This window comes from Cibotium barometz, chromosome 9, assembly GCF_041138505.1.
Source record: "Cibotium barometz isolate CiBa-2024 chromosome 9, ASM4113850v1, whole genome shotgun sequence".
Lineage (NCBI taxonomy): Eukaryota > Viridiplantae > Streptophyta > Polypodiopsida > Cyatheales > Cibotiaceae > Cibotium > Cibotium barometz.
In genome coordinates this window covers 47,965,456-47,981,063 of record NC_141054.1, presented here as the reverse complement: position 1 = coordinate 47,981,063, position 15,608 = coordinate 47,965,456, and positions in this window count along the sequence as shown.

Sequence of the window (15,608 nt, the reverse complement as noted above, 5' to 3'; positions counted from 1 at the left end):
CAAATATAAATTTGTATGTTTTCTCTGAGCAGGAGGGCAAATATATGATCATTATCTTATATGTGGATGACCTGATCATGATGGGAAACTGTGAAGAGAAGATCCAGTGACATAAGAGATGTTGAGTTCAAAGTTTAAAATGTTAGACCTTGGACTTATGCATTTCTATTTGGAGATTGAGGTCAAGCAAGCATCAAATGGGCATCAGATGGAATCTTCATTTCTCAACAAAAGTATGCAAGAGATTATGAAGACATTTGGCATGGCTGAGTGCAAGTCAGTGATGTGGTTACTCTTTTAAATTTGATGTAAGGATTTCTAAGGAAGATGCTCCTCCACTTGTGGATATGAAGGAGTATAGGAAGTTAGTAAATTTGATCTTCCTATACATTACACAGCCTGACATCGGCTTTACAAATGGTGTCCTTAGCAAGTCTCAAATCAACCGCGAAAGGACCACTGAAAGGCAAGGATGTAGGTGTACTTATAAATTAGAAAATTCCTTGACTTGATTTAATCACTCAGATTACTTGACTAGAGATTGTGATAGCAAACAAAATTTTTTTGGTGATTGTTTTCTTATTAGGTCTAGAATTATATCCTAGATCCAGTAAAAAGCAACCTATAGTGACACTTCTTCTATAGAGAGGCTAAGTACAAGCATCATGCATTGCTTCACATACTTTGCATCATGTGAAGTAGTTTGATTGAGAAGGATCTTAGGAGACATGTACATTGCTCAAAAGGAAGCAATAGTGTTGTTGTGCAACAATCAAGAGTTGATTGGCAATTGCCAAGAATTCGGTGTTTCATGCTCACACAAAGCACATTAAGATACCTTATCATTACATGTGTGAGATTATCATGGATGGAGAGATGGAGCTTGTGTACTATCCAACACTAGAGAATTGCACATATATTTTCACAAAGGCTCTTGGGAGGAGAGCGCCACCTTCATCAACTCAGTGTTGGAATGAAGAGGTAATTCACCTATGGGTGGACATTGAGGGGGGTGTTGGAAAAGCAATTATTCAATGCTCCACCCTCATGTTTTCATTATGGTGGGTGATGGATGTGCTTTATCTTATAAGGCCCCCTTTATGAGGAGTAGCCCCGTTATGGTGATAAGCACCATCTAGGCACCTAACAATTCTAGTTTACATAGTGGATGGTGGCTAACTATGGCCAGATGCTTTGAAGATGACTTATATAGACTTGGCACTCTACCAAGTAGATGTATTCTTGTGCGGGTTATGTGATTGCATTAATGAGTGATTGGGCAACAAATGATATATGTGTGTATGGGCTTCTCGGGTTATGGGGCCTATTTGAGGGTCTAGACAATCTCACATGGCTATGGGAGCTACATAAAGTTCTAATGGGACATTGTTGTAGGCGCTCCCAGCATGCCTACATGAGAAGCATCGAAGAGGCCTCGGAGTGGATGGGTTTTGTGTTGATCTAGTCATTCAATTTAGCTCAGAATTAGACACGCTCCCATGTAATCTTGTGAACCTAGACATGGTTATGAGGGAGATATTTTGATGATGAGTCCTCAATGATCTTCCCATTATAAATATAAAACTGGACAAGGCCATCCTCAATAAAGTCTAAAGTAACTAACTACATGAGAAGCATCGAAGAGGCCTCTGAGTGGATGGGTTTTTTGTTGATCTAGTCATTCAATTTAGCTCAGAGTTGGACACGCTCCCATGTAATCTTGTGAACCCATACATGGTTATGAGGGAGATATTTTGATGATGAGTCCTTGATGATCTTCCCATTATAAATATGAAACTGGAGGGACAAGGCCATCCTCAAGAAAGCCTAAAGTAACTAACTATGATTTTTGGGACCTAAGGGACTTGGCCGTATACTACTTTCTACATATAGTATGATGATAATTTTAAATTTTGTTTTCTTTTTAAAGAGGAGTGTGTGCATACTCTGATTAAGTGTTGTGTGTGTGAGTGAAGACTAAAGTGATTGTGGGTGGGTGAGTCCTTAATCATCAAATCGTTAGTTGAGCAGTAGGGTGTAATGGTTAGATGTAGAGTGATTGAACGGGACTAGGCATAACCTACAGATCTAAGAATAATTAGGGAAGGAAAACATGGGTAACTCACAAGGTTATAATTTATAGGATCTTAGGGTAGAATCGCCTACATGTTTTAATAAGGGGACTTTTCTAGTTGAGCCTTAGGAAGCCGTTGGGATAGCCAAACATCAAATTTTGGTGCTTTATGTAGATGATCTTATTTTTACAGGAAATGATGAAGAAGAGAATGCAAAAAAAAAAAGTACAACTTTGTGCAGAGTTCAACATGAAGGACTTGGGAGAGCTAAGATATTTCCTTGGAGTGGAAACAATCAAAGGAGAAAAAGCATATGTGCTTTCCCAAAGAACGTATGTCTTAGACATGTTGGAACAATATGGTTGGTGGACAAATTACAAACCTATAGCTACATCTTTGAAGATGAATATGAAGCTTGAAGTAAACAAAGAAACAATACTTGAAGATGAAACCTTGTAAAGAAAACTAGTGGAAAAACTCATTTATCTCATAATTACAAGGCTAGATATCGATCATGCAATTGGAGTAATAAGCAAGTTTATACAAAGCCCAAGTAAACTTCACATGGATGTAGTGAGAAGAATCTTGAGATATGTCAAAGACATGGTGAATCATGGAATTTACTATTGGTGTGAAGATGAGTTTAAACTTCACTGCAAGGGTACTCTTGGGTATCCACTCCTTGGTGGACCTTGCTAAGAGATTGGTCATGTTGACATTTAAGAAGCAATCCTTGTCTTTGTAGGCAAGATTTTGGATCTCCATAATGGTTTTAGGGGGGTGGCCGACATGTTGAGACAAGAGAAGTGTTGAGTGTTAGGTGTTACTTGAGGTGCTAACCTATAATAAGAAAACGAGGCTTAAGATGGTGAAAGGTCAAGGGTGTCCTTGTCCACCAAGGGTACGGTAACCTATTACACAATCAAGGATCGCAATCCATCCCATGGGGGAGAGTGAGTGTAGTGGTTCTTCTTTGCCACCTAATTATACAATCAAAGGTCGCAATCCATCCCCTCCCTAGGATGATGCTCTCTTTCATTGTACTTGTTGTTGGATAGGTGTCATCTCCAGATGGTGTCACGCTAGTGGCACATTCTTTAGCCTCTAGGCATTTTGGGGATTTATAGCATTCATTTCCATTTTTTTTCTATTTACACATTTTTGGGTGGAGGAAAGGGTGGAGGAACTTTCCTATATATATGAGGCATTGTAGTTCATTTCTAATCAAGTTGGCTAGTGGTTCATTGATGAGTTCTTGAGTACATTGTCTCTTCTCTCATCTCTTCTTTCTCACATGGTATCAGAGCAAGGTGGTGGCGCACATAGAGCCTCCTTATCCTTCTTCCTCTCTACCTCTAGTCCTCTTCAACAACCCCGCTTTCAATTGCGTTTTTTCATTCTTTGATACAAGGGCTGGGTAGTAGCTAGACAAAGTGGGCAATTTGTTGGGCAGCACATGTCAATGCATTGGGTGTCCATAAGTGGTCGTGGGTTAATCGACTCGGCCTATAGAATGAAAATACATAACACATATTTTCTTTAACTTTCCCTATTGTGGATCTCTTATGTCATGTTCACACATGGACATGGTTGGTCTTCCAAGGCTAACCAGTAAAAGAAGGGTTATACTTCCAGTTGGCAACATTTATAGATTTATTAATCCATGGAATTGGTTGACCAATAGTCGGCCAGTTGAGTTAGTCATCCAAGAGCCTATAAAAGGCAATGCATGTGTTCATTGTAAATCATCTCACTCCCACTTGGGGGTCAAGTCATGGATAGGGCCCTTGAGGTCTAGAGTAGGTTTATAATCTCCTTTTGGAAGGAGACTATAAACCTACTCTAGAGGTTGAGTTAGTCATCCAAGAGCCTATAAAAGGTAGTGCTTGTGTCCGTTGTGAATCATCTCACTCCCACTTGGGGATCAAGTCATGGATAGGACCCTTGAGGTCTAGACTAGGTTTATAGTCTCCTTTTGGAAGGCCAAGGGCCATAGGTTTATGTACAACCTTTATGTACTTAATAATATATTGAAAATACAGCTCTATGTCCTCTCTCTCTCTCTCTCTCTCTCTCTCTCTCTCTCTCTCTCTCTCTCTCTCTCTTTTATTTTCCATTCCATGATGAGATATGCCATGGACATTATTGTATCACTTTGGTCTCATAGGCTCATTGGGGGACGCTCTCTCTCTCTCTCTCTCTCTCTCTCTCTCTCTCTCTCTCTTTGCGTTTTGCATCAGGATCTTCTTATCTCAGTGTTTAGGACTGAAAGAAGCCACAGAGCTTCCGTGCATGTAACATTGGTATTCGAGCTTTAGGCTGATTCTGAAATGGTGATGCTGCCCATGTCCCACCCACCCTTACTGCGTCGCGCATGGATAAAACCATTGTTTGTGTCTTGATCTTTTGGTGGTGTGGTGACCTTGCAACATTGTATCAACATCAGGCTCATCAAGGCTAAGTGCTGAAAGTGTCCTAGGAAGGTGCACAGGTCCAAGGAAAAGTAACTCAGCATGTGTCAAGACCCCCAGAAGCTGGTTGGTGTCAAGCAAGACCCAAGGGAAGGGTTTCATGGAAATCAGCAGTCATTTGGGACTACCAAGGAAGGCTTTTATGGAGAAACTCCAAGGGATGACGATCATCCAAGGGGTGGAGCCAAGGGTGCCATGATCAGTTTGAAGAAGGATTCATGTTTGTGTTCAGGGATAGGTCAAGAAGGCAAGGGGACAAAGTTGAACAAATGCACATACCTCAACACCAGATTTGGAGTGGAATTAGAGTTTGGTAAAGTTTTTAGTGAAAAGGTTGTTAGGAAGGAAGGACGACCCATCAAGTGGTTGTTTGCTGGTGAAGCGCAGCAAGGCGCAGCAGGCCCTGCAGGTCTGTTGCAGGCTGTCCCACAGGTGGTACAACACATTAACCAAGTCGTACAACGCCGGAAGCAGCACCTGTAATAGGCCGTACATAGGCAATTGGAAATAAAAGGCCTATGTGGGCAAGCAGTGGGCAGTGGTGGTATGGGACACCAAGGCTGACTGGCATGTGCTCGTGAGCCCCTGGCTCGGGGGAGGTTTGTGGACACGAACCTACAGTTGAGGGGTGAGCTTGCCTGCACCCTTTTTATTTGGTTTCTCTAATCTTATATACCTAGATGAATCTAGGAACATGCCCAAATTCACCATTTAGGAACGTGCATGCTATATATACTCATGGTCTCTAATCTTGTTTATCCATGTGTATTAGGTGATCCTTCGGAGGAGTCCCTCACGCGTTTGGTCCTAGACTTGCTATCAAATATTGGATGGCTGGCTCTTGGCCTAATAAGCTGTCCGGACACTTGAACAATTGGCAAAACCTAGACTAGGACTTACAGATTTTCCATCACTCTCTAGACTAGGGTGCTCACTACCCATCCAAAAGGCTCCTAACTATGCACTCTTCAATAGAATGGTTGCGTGGCACCCTAGTGTAGAAGGTGCACGACACCAAGACAGCCCACATGCATAAGCGATACGGGTAGGTTCCCATTTAGTAGTATTGGTGGTTGGCTAGGTTGATCATCACTCAGTTTTAGCCTCAGATGCCATCCAAGAAGCTGTAAGCTTCTTCTACTCTGGCGACACTTTCAACATGTGGTTGGTGTACACTTTCAACATGTGGTTGGTGTAAGGCAAGGGGTAGTGATCGCAACCTAACAACTAAGCAATCCATTTGGATAGATCTGGACAGGTTTGAACAAGGCATGCAGGTCCGAAATCTGGTCAAAAAGGTCGAGCAATTGGAAGGACTGGTGGACCAGAACAAAAGTACAGATTTTACCCTAAATAAAGGCGATCCTCTCCCCACCTCTTCATCTCTCATACCTGAAAATCAAGCATCAGTGAGCAAGCATCTAATATCAAAGGAGCAGCCAGCAATCAACACACATCAGCCCAAACCAACCAAGAGCCTTGTGTTTTGCTCAGTCCAACATTTGCTAAGCTCGCGTAAGTATTATGAATCCACACAGCTTAGAAGACAGCCAGTTCATACACATTTTCTGCTCCAGTAAGCAGTCCCACCTCCGGTTTATCCAGGAATTTAGACGGCACTTGGCTCAGCAGAGAAAAAGGTCAAGTGTTGTAATTGTACTCATTCAATTCCAAAAATAAAGCACAAGGTGGGGGCTCTTCAGCGAGTTATTGGGACCCACACTGATGTCTAGTGTACTCTTTCTCTCCTCACTTCTCTTCAGATTTACAATTTTCACACCAAAGTTGTTAAATCACACTCTTATTCATCCATCTTCCGCTAGTACATGTAACACTCTTAAATGCAAATAAGAATTAAGAAAACTAAAGAGACTGAAGCCTACAAGATCAATTGTAGAACCACAAAGGCACGTAGCAAGGCAGGCACGTTGGGTTAATCGAAGACCTAGGCCAATGAGACATCTGACGATGATAGAAGAGATGGAAGACTACATGCTTGCTGCATTGTGATAACCACCAACTGTTGACATCTATGTCACAGGTAGTGTGGTGTGAACACCAGAGGATACCTGGGGTACTTTTTACTCTCCTTAGGAAGGGTTTTTTCCCGTGCAAAGGAACACACCCTTAGCCACTTAGTGTGTGTTACCTTATCGTGTTGATGTACTTTCATTTTAGTACAACCAACATTATTGAGTTACGTGTCTTTTCCTCTCACAAGCTAACACGACTGTCGTGGCCCTGTGAAAATGGAACAGCACAAGCGTGGGCATGGTGGTTGCTGAGTCAAAATATTAAATGATTCACATTTGGGGTGCCCGGAGAGAGATAATGATGTGTGGACATTTCCAGGTGTGAAGGGGGGAACTAAAACATTAATATTTCAATGTTTTATTGAAAGTTGCCCCTAGGCCTTAGTGGCCCCTAGGGAACTTTAATAATTATTAAAGTTGGGGCCCTAGGACAAGTATGGAGAGGGGGCAACTCCACTTTTGGAGTGCATGCCTCTCTCACTTCTCTCTCTCTCTAGCTTTTGGGAGTCGTGCAAGAAGGAAGCGTGGAGAAGAAACGTGGGAACTAGTCGGCTGCTCTGCAGAGAAGTCTGGCTGCTGATTTCTGTGTGCTAGAACAGGCCGTACAGCACCCAGCGACAGCAGGTACTGCTGCAGGCATAGGCGGCGGTTGTGGAGTAGGTACAGACTGTTGCAGGTGGCTGCAGCTGCAGTTTTCAGGCAGCACAGGCTGGTACGACTGCAAGTACAGTCTTGTACGGCTGCAGGTACACTGTACGGACAGAGCAGACGCTGGACAGGTGCTGGACAGAACTGGAACTGGCGGCGCTGACTGGCTGAGCAGTGCTGTTTTTCTGGCCTGTACAGACGGTACAGCACTGAGGTGTATGCAGGGAGGAAGGTACAGACAGGTACACCCACACGTGTGAAGCAGAATTGTTGAAACAAGTGTCTGCAAGTACAGACTGGTACAGTTACTTCCTCCGGTGCAGATCCACGAGCTGATTTTGGTAAGCTCTGAATTTGTTCATCTACTTTTCTTTCCATTAGCTTATGTCTGCTGCAGATTTGTGCTATCTGGCCCCTTGTGAGAGGAGGGGTGTGGCAGATTGAAAAGGATGGAAACAGAGAGATTGGACAGTGAATGTATGCTTGTCCTGAGTTGTGGAATCATGTGCTTGAGATATGCCAGATGTATGCTCAAGGTGATCCTGCTAAATGGTCTTGGCTGATCAGAGGGAAGCACAGAGTGTTGCTTTGAAACACAGATCTGTGTGTGTGAATCCTCTGTGCTAAGAGGTATTGTGGGCTGCCAGATTGGACATACAGGTGTATACTCTTGGCTGGTTTTGTTGTACTCAGTCTTGCATATTCCTGAAATTGAATAAAGAAATACCGCAAGGGGCGCCAAGCTTTGGGGCCAACAGGTGTCGTTTTATTTTCAGATTTGGGGCACTCTAGCTCCAATCTATTTTGTTTTCATACCTAGACTACAAGTGGAAGGGTGACTGCTAGTCTACCGCACTTTGGTTTTTACCAGAGGCCAGTTTCAACGACTATAATCCAAGACCTAGGCCAATGAGACATCTGACGATGATAGAAGAGATGGAAGACTACATGCTTGCTGCATTGTGATAACCACCAACTGTTGACATCTATGTCACAGGTAGTGGGGTGTGAACACCAGAGGATAGCCGGGGTACTTTTTACTCTCCTTAGGAAGGGTTGCACATGAAGCAGTGCCAGTTCATGCTGTGAGTCTCCCTCTGGAATGATGTCAGATGTTCTGTGTATCTGGTTTGCGACTGGATGCCAAACTTCTGTAGGCATGTAGGTTTGCATGTAGAAAAGGGGCCAGCCCCTAGGGGCTACCCCAGATTAGAGCTTAGAGCTCTAGACAATGAGCAAGGAGCAGCTTAGAGCCACCCCAAGGAGCCAAGAAGGCCCCATGCTGAGCCCACCAGCCCTAGTGTGCAAGGTGCTCACAAGAGCATGATCAACAAAGTACCTAGATGCATGGCAAGAACTAACACGCGTTTTCCCTGGCAAGGGAGCCTCATATGGCTATCTTGTAAGGTTTGCAACAGCCAACGAGCTACAGCTTTAGCTTTGCGCATGGCTATCCTTTCCTCTACCACTCTTTCTGACAAATATACATTGCACTCTTTGGACATGTACTCCCCCCTCTATCTGTACGTAATGTCTGAATCTTACATCCAGATACGTTTTCAGCCATGAGTTAAAAGTGCTTAAAGCACATAAATATCTCCGACTTCTGCTTCATAGCATAGGCATGACTGAATCTGGAAACATCATCAATGAACGTAACGAAGTAGAGATGACCTCCAATCAATGGTGTCCTCATCGGACCACATACATCAATATGTATGAGCTGCAAGTTTTGAGCAGCCCTCACTGAACCATCCTTGGGAAATGGTGCCGGATGCATTTTGCCTAAAATGCAACCCTCACATACATGTTTGACAAGTGCTTCGAGTGCGGGCAATGCCTTTGCAAGCGTACCAAACCAACAAAGTTCAAGTGACCAAACTGAGCATGCCAAAGCTCTACATCTGTCACATTGGATGTACTTGACACTGCATGTGCATCATATGCAACTCTCTCATACGCATCAAGTCTGTAGAGACCATGACATAAGAGTATCGGATGCAATAATAATATCCCCATTACTGCGATCATGTACAATGCATCTATAATCCATAAAATGGACCACTAGGCCGAACCTAGCAATGGCCGAAATGACCAAGAGATTCTTCTTGATACTTGTACATACAATATATGAGAGAGAGTGTCACCATTTGGCCACCCAATTGGTCCACACGTGCTTTCTCATCATGTATGTACATTGGACTGGTGTCCATGGCAGTTGTATATGCCGGGGATTGATGCCACTCATGTGATACCGTGGACTTGTGCCTCCGTGTACATGCCCGGAAATGCTTGGTGGATTGGTGTTCCATTGGGTCTGGTACCTCGTGTACTTGCCTGGAGCACGTCTATTTTTTAACGGGGATTGTCCATACCAATGCTGCATTGCATAGCATCTTTATGTGCTTGCTTGCAATTGAAATTGCATGCTGTTTTCATGCTTGCTTGACCAATGTGTAGTTCCAGGTAAGGGGACGCCCGCCCGCGAACCGTGCGTGTGAAATTGTCTACTGACATGGTTATGTGGCATGTGACAGGTGGTGAGTATTGGTCATAAACCTAGCCTTAGGAGTTAGCACTAATTTATAAGTGAGTGTGTACACACTTCATTAAGTTTTGGGCGACCAATACTCACTTGAGAATTATGACCAGCCCGGTGTTCACACACACTGATGTCTCGAGGTGGACATAACCCAATCTCCACTGCCAAGACCTTATCCCCTTTGTACAAAGGGAGTAACCAACCATGTGTCCACTCTAGCTTGCTCCACAAAGCACCTGCTTGCCACCTACACTGGAAAACTCACCAACTTTTGTCGCGAAGAAATGTGACAAATCAAAGATCTTATCACTCCAAGGACTTCCATCCACGAAGACTTCCGCTGTCATCAACTCTACTTGCAATTGAGAAGCTTTTATGCTTAAATATGGAAGCAAGTAGCAGGAGGGAGGAACCGGTTTACAAGATCACATTGTTGGTCATGTCCAATCTCGGCTAGTTCAGGTGTGAACCCAGCTTACTCACGGACACTTTTTCCCTGTGACTGTGACTGGACACAAGTTGTTTCCCTGTGTGAACACAGTGCACACTTATGTGTGTTGGGCACTTTGCCCTAGGCCTTTTTAGTACTCACTTGTACTTTCATTCATATCATTATTGAGTACATCTTTTCCAGCACTCTCACGTTTCTCTGTGCTTGAGGTTGTGTGTGTGTGTGTGTGTGTGTGTGTGTGCAGGCTAGCTTCCCTCCTACCCAACATTGGTATCAGAGCCTGGTTAGGATTAGGGTTAGCATTAGGATTTGCCCCCTGCTACCCTTCAGAGCTTGAGCCTATTGCACACATCAAGGCATTAGGGTTTTGCTGCATTAGGTTAGGGTTAGGGTTTTGTCCTCAGCTGCCCTGCCGCCGTCCTCAACCGCCTCTGCACGTCGCCGCTCCCGTGTGCCACCAAATCTGCCTTCGCCGCTTCAGATCTGCGTCGTACGCCTCTGCATTGAGCGCCGCCCTTTGCACTACCAAGTTCGCAGCACCGCCCGTTGTACGCCTTTGCATCGAGCGCCGCCCGTCGCCCTCTGCGGTGCCCAGTTCGCGCCACCGCCGCCATCGCCTCGACTGTACCTACGCCGCCGTAGTACTATTGTACCTGTGCCGCCTACGCCCAATCTGACAAATCTGTGCCGCACCGCCGCCTGCATCTCATCCGCCTCAGATCTGCGCCGCCCTGCCTAGCTGCCCTCCGTACAGATCTGCACCACTCCTGCAAAGTGTACCTGCACACTGGGAAATTCGAGGTATTTGAAAATTTTCAAGAAATTTCAATCCCATACAGGTTTCTAGGTTAACTTTGTGAGATTTGCAAATTTTTGACTTGAAATTGCACAAATTGCCAGTTGAAATTTAGGGCTTTTCACCATTGAGCCTGCAATTGCAACATTGGCATTGATTTCAACAGATTTGGTGCATAATTGCACTAGAAATTTGGGGATTTTGCAAAAATTGGCACTATTTGTTGCAGACAATTTTGGGTATTACAGGCACATTTGGTTGGCATTGGGGCATTTCCCCCAATTTTCTGGGTATTACAGTCACATTTGGTTGGCATTGGGGCATTTCCCCTAATTTTTGGGCATTAGGGCATTTGGTACAGGTGACAATCGAATTAGCAAACGTACAGGTGCAGATCCAATTCAGATCTCGTCTAATTGGTTGCCTAGAAATTAGGGCTTTTCTACATTGACCCCAGTTTTGGAGCATTCGACCAATTTACTTGCCAAGATTTGCGCACTTGCAGCTTTTACAGGTGTCAGCTGATTGTGTTTCTCACGGCACATGTATACATTTGTGGTTTGCTGCAATATATGTACGCCATTGTGGACATTGCAGATGTGCATCATTGTGCAGTACACTTGCAAATTTGGGACGTGCATATGTATTTCTCGTGGTGAAGGAGTTCCCTTTATTTATCTCCCGCATTCTTAAGGGTTTGCTGGGCATTGCCTACTCTTGGTGACTTGTGACAGATTTGCTGTACTATCATGGCCAACAGTAATAATGACCTCTTTGGATGCTATCTCAAGAGGACAAGCTCAATGGGGACAACTACCCTATGTGGGCTTATATGATGCGTCGTGTTTTGGTTGCCAAAAATGTATGGCTGTATGTGGATGGCACTAAGGAGCGTCCTCTTGCACCTGCTCGAGTGGAAGGTGAAGTGATTCCCGCTCACCCTCATGCAAGTCCACCTCCTCATCTTCCTCCTACTCAGCAGGAGCGTACTTGGGATGCTAGGGATGCTCAAGCTCATGCGTTGATTGCTCTCTCGTGCCGCAGGTGCATTCGTTCTTGCACCACTACAAAGGGTGCTTGGGATATGTTGGTGGCGTTGTATTCAGATCGCAATGAGGCTCCTGTAGCTTACCTTCGGGGCAAGGGCAAGCTTGAGACTGACCGCATGCTTGAAGGTGACTCTATCGATCAATACCTTACGCATGTAAAAGACCTACGAGAGAAGCTCATTAACATTGATGAGGCCTTGACAGATAGCTATCTTGTTCAGACAGTTTTGCGTAACTTGCCTGACTCTTATCAGACATTTGGCACCACTTTGCGGTTGTTGGCTGACAATGCACCTAATGCGGTCACTTTTGACAACCTTGTGACTCTCTTGCTCAGTGAAGAGCAATCTTATTCCAACAGGAACAACATGATGTTTGCTGAGTCAACAATGGCTGCTCCCTTTCGTGGGAATAGATCTGGGCCTAAACCTAGCCCATCAAATCCTCCCAAGCAATGGACAGCTTGAAAAGAAAAAGCGTTGTAGCTATTGCAGGAAAACAGGGCACACCATAGAGGAATGCAGGAAACGTATTAAGAGTGAAAAAAAGAAGAAGCTGGCATCTTCTTCCGCAGGTGCAGATCAGGCCAATTTGGCTACACGTGTCAACCTTGACCCTTACATCTTCATCGCCTGCAGAGATGTCTTCTGATGCCGTTGCTTTTGATGACTATGCTCTATAGTCTGTACTCCATGGTATGCATTGTCTAGCAGATGCATTTCAGGGGGGATTTTATTTCCCCACATGCAGTTGGTGATGCCTCATGGTCACTTATGCTTGTTGACACTTATGTTGGTCTATGCTAGATGCTTTCTCTGATGTGATGTCTACTAGAGATGCCTTTTATGCTGTTTTCCCTTACAGCAGGATTGTTTCTACAGTGTTGACATTGTCACTTTCTCACATGTGATGTTTACTGGGAGTTTCTTTTACACACTTGGCCAGTGTTGGCTTGCTCTCATGGTTTTGATATGTCACATGTATATTATTCATTGTAGGATTATGCATCTTTACACTTGCCATACATGCCACTGATCATGGCATCGCTGAGAGTTTACCTATCCTCTCATATAGCATTGGCTGATGCCTGCCTCGAGCCCCCACTTTTCCTCCCCATTTTCAGCTTTTCCCATTGCTGAATGTTTACTTTTATCAACCCTACCATTGCTGATTTTTCCTCATCGGATCCTCGATTGATGAGTTTCACTTTTGCAGCTTACATTGCATGTCTCGCAGGCATGACTTTTGGATCATGTTGCCTTTACGCATGCGTATATCTGCTACCTCTTCTTATGCTTATCACTGGTGCAGTTACAGAGCATTGATGTGGATTACATGCAGTTCAGCTTGGCATTTGGTACTTGCCTTCAGGGGGGTATTATGTGATGCCTCTTGATTTGATGCAGTTGATGTCCACATGATCTTTGCCATGCATTTCTGGTGATGCATTTATGTACTACGGTGCTCTAGCATTAGCACTATGACATTGGGGATTCTCCTTTTCCCCGTCATATAGTGCTTGCTTTCTCCATTGGCACTGCAATTCACTCTTGCTGTGGAGTATAGTGCAGGGCAGCATTCACAGCCTTATCACCCTGCTGCTACCCGTTCACACCATTCACTTGAGGGGGGTTTGTTGGTTATGTACACTCCTGGCTAGTTCACATGTGAACCCAGCTTACTCACGGGCACTTTTTCCCTGTGACTGGACCATAGTCACAAGGGACGAAGGGGACGGAGGCTTGGAACGCCGCAACGGCGAATCGGGACGGCGCAGGGACGGGGACGGACGGGGACAGACGGACGTCCCCCACGGAACGTTGCTCACAGGGGACGGCGACGGGGATGGCGCAGGGACGGGGACGGGGATGTGCGGGGACGGCAGAGAGCCGTTGCGCTTGCCCGTTTCTAGCTGTTGGCTCTTTGAGGCTTGGCCCTCTCTCTCTCTCTCTTGCCCTTGAGGCTTTCCTCTCTCTCTCTCTTGCCTATCTATATAAGAACAAGCCTCTACAAGGCTACAAGCACACACAAGTTCACAACTCTCAAGGCTCAAGCTTGCAAGGCTCAAGCTTCTTGAATCTTCTCTCTTCCAACTTCCAAGTTCCAAGCTCTAGGGCCTAGGCAGATTCCTTCACCGAGTGGGAGATGAGTCAACAAGAAGAGCAACAAGTGGATGAGGTGCAGGAGCAGCATGCCAGTGAGGATGAGACTGAGGATGAGCTTGATGCTTCTTTGGCACAAGCTACCCATGACCATGAGGCGAGCACTTCACGTGTGAAGGGTGAGAGTTAGGGTTTCATGTGGGAGACATACACAGAGAAGAAGGGAGAGAGAGATATGTGGGGATAAGTCAACTCATCAAGTATGAGTGTGTGACTCCCCTATCACACATGTATATTTGCTCTGGTACACATAGTGCACTTAGTACATTAAAAGTACTAAGTGTACTATGTACTATAAAACTTATGGGCTTGTACACACTACAAGGGTGGGCATAATGCCTTTACCCCAACAACCTCCCACTTAAAGGCAAAGTGCCCTTAAATGAAAGAAAAAAAATCAGCATGCACATATAATATACAAGGCCATATCAAGGCTGATACTGGCCTCATCCAATGCCCATCAAGTGTGTGCAATGAGCAAACCGCTCTGGAGGCAAACTCTTTGTCAACAGATCAGCCGGGTTGTCATCCGTATGAATCTTAACAAGTTGAATCAGCTTGTTCTCTATCACCTCTCTGATGAAGTTATACTTCACATCCACATGCTTCGTCTTTGCATGAAAGACAAGGTTCTTTGCCAACTGGATGGCACTCTGATTGTCACAATGCAACAATGGAATATCCCCTGTATAACCCAAATCAACAACTAACCGAGATAGCCATAATGCCTCCTTGCAAGCCTCTGTGGCTGCAATATACTCGGCCTCTGTAGTAGATAAGGCAGTGCACTTCTGCATCCTGGATATCCATGACACAGCACCTCCTGTGAATGTAAACACATAACCGGTAGTAGACTTCCGGTTATCTGGATGACCGGCATAATCCGAATCCGTGTAACCATGCACTAATGCATCCTGTTTGCCAAAGCAAATGCACATATCTTGTGTGCCCTTTAGGTATATCTCATGACACCTTTCACTGCTTCCCAATGCTTCTTGCCAGGTTTGGCCATGTATCTAGAAACCACTCCCACTGCAAATGCAATGTCCGGCCTAGTAGCAACCATGGCATACATGAGACTACCACAAGCTGAAGCATACGGAATCTTGGCCATATCAGTCCTGTCACTATCCGACTGTGGGCTGTCCATAGCACTGAGTTTCACATATGGAGGCAAAGGAGTACTAGTCTTCTTCCCCCCGTCCATATTGAACCTCTGCAAAACTTTGCCAATGTATTCCTTCTGAGACAAATACAACACATGCTGATTTCTGTCCCGAAGTATCCGCATACCCAAAATGTGATTTGCATCACCCAAATCCTTCATATCAAAGGTCTGATGCAGCCTCTTCTTCAAGGCATCCATCTCTTTACGAGATTT